Below are 12,664 nucleotides of genomic sequence, written 5' to 3'. Positions count from 1 at the left end.
ATCCTCAATTTGCCTCTTATTTAAACCTCTTTTGGTATATAATTTTGTTAATGTTTTAATAAACTTCTCAATCTTAAACCTAGATATCCAACTCTTCACGAGTCACTTTATTACATTCTCTGCAATTATGCATATATGTATTGTTCATATTTTACAACTACTCATTAGTGATGAGTGAGTGTGCTCATTACTAAAGATTTCCGAGCATGCTCGGGTTGTCTCCGAGTATTTTGGGCGTGCTCGCAGATTATGTTTGAGTCACCGCAGCTGTATGATTTGCGGCTGCTAGACAGCCTAAACTCATGCAGGGATTGCCTATTTGTTAGGGAATCCCCACATGTATTCAGGCTGTATGGCTGTATAGCAGCCGCAAATCATGCAGCTGCGGGGACTCAAACATAATCTCTGAGAATGCCCAAAATACTTGGAGAACACCTGAGCATGCTCGGAAATCTCGAGTAACCAGCACACTCACCCATCACTACTACTCATCATTTATTTGTAGATAATACTCCTATCTTTCACCATATATTAATCATTTGTGTCATGCTCTTTCATTCACCTTATTTATTACTTCTTTCACTCACTTTCACATCACATGGCATCTTCTTCCTGAGGCATCTCACTACCATTGATTTTGTATCCCTGTATAGTGTGGACTGTGGGTTTTTACATAGCCATAGGTCAGTAGTTGGTGTGAAGATGCACAACTGTCTCTTCTCTATTTCTGTTCCCTTAGTGTGTTGGCTCTCTGGACTGTGCACATGCATCCACTATCAAACCCCACGCACTTCCGGGAGCACTCGATTTATGCATGCGTTCCAGTAAGAACCATCCCGGAATTGGATTTCCATCAGAGGAGTGACACACGCCGCATGCTCCGGATAGCCCGGACAGCTGACAAGTCCATGACACCACATAAGCCCCACCATCTCCTTTTTCTATTGGCTCTTAGTCCTTTAAAAGGCTTGACTCTCCTCACCCAGACACCCCCCGGAAGGAGCAAGGGTGAAACGTATGTCAGGGTGAGGGTGAATGCACCATCAGTCCTGTTACCAAGTCCTAGTTCTTCTGTGCTCCTTTATATTCAGGCAGGGTCGGACTGGCCTGGCGGGGTATTGGAGAAATCCCAGGTGGGCCCTTGGCAGTGGGAAGGAGAGGAGAAAAAGAAAAAATAAATCTGTGGTTTTTAGGGGCATGGGCCCTTTAAAAGCGCAGACACTGAAAGTGCAGGGGCGCGCGCATGCAGCGGTCATTACCTGAATGGCGGCCTCTCACATCCCGATCGATGGTGGCAAATGTGCGCCCGTCATAACCAGCGCATGACGTCAGTGTCATGTGCTGCATGCGACAGACGCACATCAGCCGCCGGCCTCTGCTGGGTCGACGGCCATTTTACTATGTGAGCACCGGACCTGCAGAGGAGGAGAACGCTGCCTGGCGCTGGGAGGTAAGAGGAATCTTCTGTCTCTGTCTGTGTCTCTGTCTGTCTCTCTGTCTGTCTGTCTCTCTGTCTGTCTATCTCCATGAAGCCAAGATAAGAGTCCAGGATGGATATATGGGGGCAGAAAAAAAGGACCAGGACGGATACATATGAGAGGCCAGGATGCATACATATCGGGGGCAGGAAAAAAGGACCAGGATGGATACAAGGGTGGCGGCAGGATGGATATATGGGGGGCAGGACAAAGAACCAAGATGGATACACGTGAGGAGCCAGGATGCAGATATATTTGCGACCAGGATGAATATAAGGTAGAGCCAGGATGTGTGTGTGTATATATATATATATATATATATATATATATATATATATATATATATATATATATATATATATATATATATAACGCTGGGAGCGTCACTCTGTCCGAAGCCTCTATAGACTGCGCAAGCGCAAGCGCCGGCGCAGTCTGGACCGCACAGAGCGACGCTCCCAGGAGATCGCGGTATGCGTAAGCGCTGAACGCACACCGCGATCTCCACCGGACAAGCAGGGACGAGCCAGGAGGCGGAGGGTGAGTATACTTACCTGTCCCGTTCCACCGACGCGCTTCCGGGCGTGGCTGTGCTGGGCGCGGCGGCTGTGCTGGGTGCGGCCATTTTCTTGGTCCTGCTCCCGGAGTCGGCGCCTGCGCAGTCCGCGCTTTCCGGCGCCATTTTCTTGAAGACACATTGCAGTGTCTTCAAGAAAATGGCGCCGGAAAGCGCGGACTGCGCAGGCGCCGACTCCGGGAGCAGGACCAAGAAAATGGCCGCACCCAGCACAGCCGCCGCGCCCAGCACAGCCACGCACAGCCGCCGCACCCAGCACAGCCGACCATAGCCGCCCACAGCCACGCACAGGCGCCCACAGCCACGCACAGCCGCCCGCCGCACCCAGCACAGCTGCCCACAGCCACCCATAGCGACGCACAGCCGCCGCACCCAGCACAGCCGACCACAGCCACGCACAGCCGCCGCACCCAGCACAGCCGCCCATAGCCACGCACAGCCGCCGCACCCAGCACAGCCACCCACAGCCGCCGCAGCCGCTGCACCCAGCACAGCCACCGCACCCAGCACAGCCGTCCACAGCCGCCCACAGCCACGCACAGGCGCCCACAGCCACGCACAGGCGCCCGCCGCACCCAGCACAGCTGCCCACAGCCACCCATAGCCACGCACAGCCGCCGCACCCAGCACAGCCACGCACAGCCGCCCACAGCCGCCGCACCCAGCACAGCCGACCACAGCCACGCACAGCCGCCGCACCCAGCACAGCCGCCCATAGCCACGCACAGCCGCCGCACCCAGCACAGCCACCCACAGCCGCCGCAGCCGCTGCACCCAGCACAGCCACCGCACCCAGCACAGCCGTCCACAGCCGCCGCACCCAGCACAGCCGCCCATAGCCACGCACAGCTGCCGCACCCAGCACAGCCACCCACAGCCGCCGCAGCCGCTGCACCCAGCACAGCCACCGCACCCAGCACAGCCGCCGCACCCAGCACAGCCGCCGCACAGCCACGCACAGCCGCCCACAGCCACGCACAGCCGCCCACAGCCACGCACAGCCGCCTACAGCCACCGCACCCAGCACAGCCACCGCACCCAGCACAGCCGCCGCACCCAGCACAGCCGCGCACAGCCGCCGCAGCCACGCACAGCCGCCCACAGCCACGCACAACCGCTGCACCCAGCACAGCCGCCGCACCCAGCACAGCCGCCGCACCCAGCACAGCCGCCGCACCCAGCACAGCCGCCGCACCCAGCACAGCCGACCATAGCCGCCCACAGCCACGCACAGGCGCCCACAGCCACGCCCGCCGCACCCAGCACAGCTGCCCACAGCCACCCATAGCCACGCACAGCCGCCGCACCCAGCACAGCCGCCGCACCCAGCACAGCCGACCACAGCCACGCACAGCCGCCGCACCCAGCACAGCCGCCCATAGCCACGCACAGCCGCCGCACCCAGCACAGCCACCCACAGCCGCCGCAGCACCCAGCACAGCCACCGCACCCAGCACAGCCGTCCACAGCCGCCCACAGCCACGCACAGGCGCCCGCCGCACCCAGCACAGCTGCCCACAGCCACCCATAGCCACGCACAGCCGCCGCACCCAGCACAGCCACGCACAGCCGCCCACAGCCGCCGCACCCAGCACAGCCGACCACAGCCACGCACAGCCGCCGCACCCAGCACAGCCGCCCATAGCCACGCACAGCCGCCGCACCCAGCACAGCCACCCCCAGCCGCCGCAGCCGCTGCACCCAGCACAGCCACCGCACCCAGCACAGCCGTCCACAGCCGCCGCACCCAGCACAGCCGCCGCACAGCCACGCACAGCCGCCCACAGCCACGCACAGCCGCCCACAGCCACGCACAGCCGCCTACAGCCACGGACAGCCACCGCACCCAGCACAGCCGCCGCACCCAGCACAGCCGCGCACAGCCGCCGCAGCCACGCACAGCCGCCCACAGCCACGCACAACCGCCGCACCCAGCACAGCCGCCGCACCCAGCACAGCCGCCGCACCCAGCACAGCCGCCGCACCCAGCACAGCCGACCATAGCCGCCCACAGCCACCCACAGCCACGCCCGCCGCACCCAGCACAGCTGCCCACAGCCACCCATAGCCACGCACAGCCGCCGCACCCAGCACAGCCGCCGCACCCAGCACAGCCGACCACAGCCACGCACAGCCGCCGCACCCAGCACAGCCGCCCATAGCCACGCACAGCCGCCGCACCCAGCACAGCCACCCACAGCCGCCGCAGCCGCTGCACCCAGCACAGCCACCGCACCCAGCACAGCCGCCCACAGCCACGCACAGGCGCCCACAGCCACGCACAGCCGCCCGCCGCACCCAGCACAGCTGCCCACAGCCACCCATAGCCACGCACAGCCGCCGCACCCAGCACAGCCACGCACAGCCGCCCACAGCCGCCGCACCCAGCACAGCCGACCACAGCCACGCACAGCCGCCGCACCCAGCACAGCCGCCCATAGCCACGCACAGCCGCCGCACCCAGCACAGCCACCCACAGCCGCCGCAGCCGCTGCACCCAGCACAGCCACCGCACCCAGCACAGCCGTCCACAGCCGCCGCACCCAGCACAGCCGCCGCACAGCCACGCACAGCCGCCCACAGCCACGCACAGCCGCCTACAGCCACGCACAGCCGCCTACAGCCACGGACAGCCACCGCACCCAGCACAGCCACCGCACCCAGCACAGCCGCCGCACCCAGCACAGCCGCGCACAGCCGCCGCAGCCACGCACAGCCGCCCACAGCCACGCACAACCGCTGCACCCAGCACAGCCGCCGCACCCAGCACAGCCGCCGCACCCAGCACAGCCGCCCACAGCCACGCACAGCCGCCGCACCCAGCACAGCCGCCGCACCCAGCACAGCCACCCACAGCCGCCGCACCCAGCACAGCCACGCACAGCCGCCCACAGCCGCCGCACCCAGCACAGCCGCCCACAGCCGCCCACAGCCGCCCACAGCAACGCACAGCCGCCCACAGCCACGCACAGCCGCCGCACCCAGCACAGCCTCCCACAGCCACGCACAGCCGCCTACAGCCACGCACAGCCGCTGCACCCAGCACAGCCACCGCACCCAGCACAGCCGTCCACAGCTGCCGCACCCAGCACAGCCGCCCGCACCCAGCACAACCACGTCACATACAGCCGCCCGCACTCAGCACAGCCACATACAGCCGCCCGCACTCAGCACAGCCGCCCGCACTCAGCACAGCCGCCCGCACTCAGCACAGCCACATACAGCCGCCAGCACTCAGCACAGCCGCCCGCACTCAGCACAGCCGCCCGCACTGATGGGGGCGCAGGATGGAGCAGCACGTGATAGGATGGGGGCGCAGGATGGGAGCACATGACAGGATGGGGATGAGGATGGAACAGCACATGACACGGTGGAGTGGCACATGACAGGATGGGGGCGCAGGATGGAGCAGCACATGACACGGTGGAGCAGCACATGACAGGATGGGGGCGCAGGATGGAGCAGCACATGACACGGTGGAGCAGCACATGACAGGATGGGGATGCAGGATGGAGCAGCACATGACACGGTGGAGCAGCACATGACAGGATGGGGGCGCAGGATGGAGCAGCACATGACACGGTGGAGCAGCACATGACAGGATGGGGGCGCAGGATGGAGCAGCACATGACACGGTGGAGCAGCACATGACAGGATGGGGGCGCAGGATGGAGCAGCATACGACAGGATGGGAGCAGCACATACCAGGATGGAGACCATATTCCAATATAAATGCTCGCCACCCGGGCGTAGAACGGGTTCAATAGCTAGTATATATATATATATATATATATATATATACACAGTATATATATATATATATATATATATATATATATATATATATATATATATATATATATATATATATACTGTATATACATATATAGGAATATACAGTATATGGGAACCAGGATGGATTTATGGGGGGGAGAGCAGGACAAGGAAACAGGATGCATATATATAGTGGGCCAGAATGCGTATATATGTATATATGAGGGAACCAGGATCAATATATGGAGAGTCAGGATGGACTCATCGGGGGGCAGGACAAGGGAATAGGATGAATATATATGGGGGGCCAGGATGCAGACATATGGGCGACCGGGATGGATATAAGGTAGAGCCAGGATGCATATACAGTACAGACCAAAAGTTTGGACACACCTTCTCATTTAAAGATTTTTCTGTATTTTCATGACTGAAAATTGTACATTCACACTGAAGGCATCAAAACTATGAATTAACACATGTGGAATTATATACTTAATAAAAAAGTGTGAAACAACTTATGTCTTATAGTGGCACAAATTGGAGAACCATGAGTCAAAAAAGTGACCAAAATCAGGTTTAACGAAAAATACAAAAGTTTATTAAAGGCACATAACTGCCATAAGTAAAACATTACCAGTTAACACAAAAGTAATGAAGTGACTAAATCCGTGGTTACAATAGTGAGCTGAGAACACCAGTACGGGACAAATGCAATCATTATTTTATAAACATGCAATGAATGTGCTATCAACAAAATGCACTTAGGCTATCCACCAAACGCTGGCAGCCCGGCTAGATAAATGTGAATATATGCATCAGTGTTACAATAGTAGCCAGAAGCCAAAAATGCACATAATATAAATAAAAGAGATTAATTACCCATGTGGGATGAAGTAGAAGTCCCGTCCGGATCCCAGTCACATACCCCAACGCGCGTTTCGCGTTTGAACGTTACCGCTTCCTCAGGGGGTGTGGCTTAATAGAGGTCTCAGTCTCATATAAATAGCGGTCACATCCGATCATGTGACCAAGTGAAAACGTGAAAATTGCGCATGCGTGAACCGCAGGACCCACTGTATGCATCCCAAGCCTCATTCTCATAACGTCAGTGCCGGTCATGTGAGCGGGCTGGCGCCACGCCCACAACACATGACACGGGACCGCCGCACAGAGAGATGGCCGAGAAGACAGTGAACACCACAAGATAATATGCGAAGACACAAAAGAGCACAGTGAGGTCAAAAATACTATGTTGTAAAAAAAAAAAATCACAGTAATCAGCAAGTGCTAGTCAAAAGATGAAAAGAAAACAGGGTATTTAGTTGATACATTTTTTTGCAAAAAAATGTATACTAAGCTGCTCCACCAAATCGTCAAGGTATACCCTTATAGAGCAGTCCTAACTAATGTATAAAATCCCTATCTGATATATTTAAAACCTGATAATCTGTATAGTACCTGAATAAGCAGGGTTCAGAGAAGGACTATCCATGTGGACATGCAGGATGGAACAGCTTAAATGCAAATGACCCACAGAGGAGTGGTGGACTCCCCAGTCTTGTAGAAACAAGAGAACAATTAGAGAACCAGAAACACATGGGCCAGTTGCACATTGAACAAGTCTATAGGAACCTGTTCACACCACCAGAAAACTTGAAGACACAAAAGAGCACAGCGAGGTCAAAAATACTATGTTGTAAAAAAAAAATCACAGTAATCAGCAAGTGCTAGTCAAAAGATGTAAAGAAAACAGGGTATTTAGTTGATACGTTTTTTTTGCAAAAAAATGTATACTAAGCTGCTCCACCAAATCGTCAAGGTATACCCTTATAGAGCAGTCCTAACTAATGTATAAAATCCCTATCTGATATATTTAAAACCTGATAATCTGTATAGTACCTGAATAAGCAGGGTTCAGAGAAGGACTATCCATGTGGACATGCAGGATGGAACAGCTTAAATGCAAATGACCCACAGAGGAGTGGTGGACTCCCCAGTCTTGTAGAAACAAGAGAACAATTAGAGAACCAGAAACACATGGGCCACTTGCACATTGAACAAGTCTATAGGAACCTGTTCACACCACCAGAAAACTTGAAGACACAAAAGAGCACAGTGAGGTCAAAAATACTATGTTGTAAAAAAAAAAATCACAGTAATCAGCAAGTGCTAGTCAAAAGATGTAAAGAAAACAGGGTATTTAGTTGATACGTTTTTTTGCAAAAAAATGTATACTAAGCTGCTCCACCAAATCGTCAAGGTATACCCTTATAGAGCAGTCCTAACTAATGTATAAAATCCCTATCTGATATATTTATAACCTGATAATCTGTATAGTACCTGAATAAGCAGGGTTCAGAGAAGGACTATCCATGTGGACATGCAGGATGGAACAGCTTAAATGCAAATGACCCACAGAGGAGTGGTGGACTCCCCAGTCTTGTAGAAACAAGAGAACAATTAGAGAACCAGAAACACATGGGCCACTTGCACATTGAACAAGTCTATAGGAACCTGTTCACACCACCAGAAAACTTGAAGACACAAAAGAGCACAGTGAGGTCAAAAATACTATGTTGTAAAAAAAAAAATCACAGTAATCAGCAAGTGCTAGTCAAAAGATGTAAAGAAAACAGGGTATTTAGTTGATACGTTTTTTTGCAAAAAAATGTATACTAAGCTGCTCCACCAAATCGTCAAGGTATACCCTTATAGAGCAGTCCTAACTAATGTATAAAATCCCTATCTGATATATTTAAAACCTGATAATCTGTATAGTACCTGAATAAGCAGGGTTCAGAGAAGGACTATCCATGTGGACATGCAGGATGGAACAGCTTAAATGCAAATGACCCACAGAGGAGTGGTGGACTCCCCAGTCTTGTAGAAACAAGAGAACAATTAGAGAACCAGAAACACATGGGCCACTTGCACATTGAACAAGTCTATAGGAACCTGTTCACACCACCAGAAAACTTGAAGACACAAAAGAGCACAGTGAGGTCAAAAATACTATGTTGTAAAAAAAAAAATCACAGTAATCAGCAAGTGCTAGTCAAAAGATGTAAAGAAAACAGGGTATTTAGTTGATACGTTTTTTTGCAAAAAAAATGTATACTAAGCTGCTCCACCAAATCGTCAAGGTATACCCTTATAGAGCAGTCCTAACTAATGTATAAAATCCCTATCTGATATATTTAAAACCTGATAATCTGTATAGTACCTGAATAAGCAGGGTTCAGAGAAGGACTATCCATGTGGACATGCAGGATGGAACAGCTTAAATGCAAATGACCCACAGAGTTTTCTGGTGGTGTGAACAGGTTCCTATAGACTTGTTCAATGTGCAAGTGGCCCATGTGTTTCTGGTTCTCTAATTGTTCTCTTGTTTCTACAAGACTGGGGAGTCCACCACTCCTCTGTGGGTCATTTGCATTTAAGCTCTTCCATCCTGCATGTCCACATGTCTTGATGTCAAGAAAGTCCACCTCAGTTTTGCTCATCTGATACGTCAGTTTGTACGTATTCTCATTGAGTTGATGCATGAACTCATGTAGGGCCACATCAGGTCCTTGCCATATGATGAATAAATCATCAATATAGCGTAGCCAGCACTGCACATGGTCCGCAGCCCGCGGCCCCCCTCCGCCAAACACCTCCCTCTCCCAATAACCCAGGAAGAGATTGGCGAAAGAGGGCGCACAGGCCGCGCCCATGGCAGTGCCGCGCTGCTGTAAATAAAAAACATCCTTAAAGACGAAAAAGTTCTTAGTCAAAATAAATGTCAAGAGTTCCATGATCAACTCACAGATAGCGCCATCCCAGTTGCTGGCATCCAGGAAGAAGCGGACCGCCTCCAATCCGTCCCTATGACCGATACAAGTATACAAAGACTGTATATCTGCGGTGACAAGACACATGTCCTCCTCTAACTGTATCCCATTGATCCGACGGAGGACGTCCGACGTGTCCCTGGCATAAGAGGGGAGCGACTCGACCAACGGCTTTAAATAATAGTCCACAAACTTGCATATAGGGTCACTCAACCCTCCCATACCAGAGACTATCGGACGACCTGGTGGATCAATGGGATTTTTATGGATCTTAGGAATGAAGTAGAGTGTTGGGACCCTAGGGAATTTGGTAAGAAGACCATCCAACACATGTTTGGGGATAATGCCCCTATCATGGGCATCAACCAAAATTCCCTCCAATTCATGGGAGAAAGCATCAGTGGGGTTATAATCAAGTTTTTTATACGTCTCCTTATCTCTGAGATGTTTAAATGCCTCTCTCTCGTAGAGAGTATTAGGCCAAAGTACCACGTTTCCCCCCTTGTCCGCCGGTTTGATGACTATGTCGTCATACTTTTGTAGTTGTTCCAAGGCCAATCTTTGTTTAGATGTTAAATTATCATATCTACGCCTTGTTGAAATTTTTTGGAAATCCTGCAACACCATCTTAGTAAAGATTTCCACTGCCGGACAAGCAGACAAGGGGGGAAACCTGGTAGACCTGGGCCGACAATCATGTGGAAAAGTACCTACCACTCCAGATGTTTGCTAATCCAGGAGATCCTCCAGTGCCATGAGCGCCTCCCTTTCCACATCATCACTTGTCAACAAGCAGTTGTCTTTCTCAAATAATTTCTTAAAGATCAATTTCCTTGAGAACAAGTATAAGTCCTTGGTAGCTGTGAAAAGATTGAATTTATTAGTAGGGGAGAATGTCAGACCCCTCTGTAAGACATCCAATTGATCATTAGAAAGCATGTAATGGGAAAGGTTGATTACCTCAAGGCCCTTATAGCCTTTTTTTATTTTTTTAGGTAGCTTGAGCGTTTTTACGCTTAGCCATGCTTCTCTCACGGTTGAGACCAGAATTGCGTAGATCATAAAATTTTGGTTGATTTTTATTTGACTCTTCACTTGAGGCAATAGATACCGTGGAGGCAGATCTGGCACGGGAGGATCCCCTCGATCGATTTCCACTTCTATTCCATCTATAGACCATATTGGACTGTCGGTCACTCAAGTCACGTTGGAATTTTCTTGATTTGTTTTCACATATACTTTTCTCCCACTTACTGAATTCATTGTCCAATGTGTTGTGGGCGTGGCGCCAGCCCGCTCACATGACCGGCGCTGACGTTATGAGAATGAGGCTTGGGATGCATACAGTGGGTCCTGCGGTTCACGCATGCGCAATTTTCACGTTTTCACTTGGTCACATGATCGGATGTGACCGCTATTTATATGAGACTGAGACCTCTATTAAGCCACACCCCCTGAGGAAGCGGTAACGTTCAAACGCGAAACGCGCGTTGGGGTATGTGACTGGGATCCGGACGGGACTTCTACTTCATCCCACATGGTTAATTGATCTCTTTATTTATATTATGTGCATTTTTGGCTTCTGGCTACTATTGTAACACTGATGCATATATTCACATTTATCTAGCCGGGCTGCCAGCGTTTGGTGGATAGCCTAAGTGCATTTTGTTGATAGCACATTCATTGCATGTTTATAAAATAATGATTGCATTTGTCCCGTACTGGTGTTCTCAGCTCACTATTGTAACCACGGATTTAGTCACTTCATTACTTTTGTGTTAACTGGTAATGTTTTACTTATGGCAGTTATGTGCCTTTAATAAACTTTTGTATTTTTCGTTAAACCTGATTTTGGTGACTTTTTTGACTCATGGTTCTCCAATTTGTGCAACATTTATGGTTGAGTCGCCATTTTTTTCTAAAATACACAGCTGATGTTCTTTTATGTGCATATTTATTTATGTCTTATAGTCTAGGTTCTTCAAAGTAGCCACCTTTTGCTTTGATGACTGCTTTGCACACTCTTGGCATTCTCTTGATGAGCTTCAAGAGGTAGTCACAGGGCATGGTTTTTAATTCACAGGTGTGCCCTGTCAGGTTTAATAAGTGGGATTTCTTGCCTGATAAATGGGGTTGGGACCATCAGTTGTGTTGTGCAGAAGTCTGGTGGATACACAGCTGATAGTCCTACTGAATAGACTGTTAAAATTTGTATTATGGCAAGAAAAAAGCATCTAAGTAATGAAAAACGAGTGGCCATCATTACTTTAAGAAATGAAGGTCAGTCAGTACGAAAAATTGGGAAAACTTTGAAAGTGTCCCCAAGTGCAGTTGCAAAAACCATCAAGTGCTACAAAGAAACTGGCTCGCATGAGGACCGCCCCTCGGAAAGGAAGACCAAGAGTCACCTCTGCTTCTGAGGATAAGTTTATGCGACTCACCAGCCTCAGAAATCGCAGGTTAACAGCAGCTCAGATTAGAGACCAGATCAATGCCACACAGAGATCTAGCAGCAGAAACATCTCTACAACAACTGTTAAGAGGAGACTGTGCAGCAGGCCTTTATGGTAAAATAGCTGCCAGGAAACCACTACTAAGGACAGGCAACAAGCAGAAGAGACTTGTTTGGGCTAAAGAACACAAGGAATGGACATTAGACCAGTGAAAATCTGTGCTTTGGTCTGATGAGTCAAAATTTGAGATCCACCATGTCTTTGTGTGACGCAGAAAAGGTGAACGGATGGACTCTACATGCCTGGTTCCCACCGTGAAGAATGGAGGAGGAGGTGTGATTGTGTTGGGGTGCTTTGCTGGTGACACTGTTGGGGATTTATTCAACATTGAAGGCATACTGAACCAGCATGGCTACCACATCATCTTGCATCGGCCTGCTATTCCATCAGGTTTGCGCTTAGTTGGACCATAATTTATTTTTTCACAGGACAATGACCTCAAACACACCTCCAGGCTGTGTAAGGGCTATTTGACCCAGAAGGAGAGTG

The sequence above is a fragment of the Ranitomeya variabilis genome, unplaced genomic scaffold (assembly GCF_051348905.1).
Source record: "Ranitomeya variabilis isolate aRanVar5 unplaced genomic scaffold, aRanVar5.hap1 Scaffold_42, whole genome shotgun sequence".
Lineage (NCBI taxonomy): Eukaryota > Metazoa > Chordata > Amphibia > Anura > Dendrobatidae > Ranitomeya > Ranitomeya variabilis.
This window is presented reverse-complemented; position numbering follows the sequence as displayed.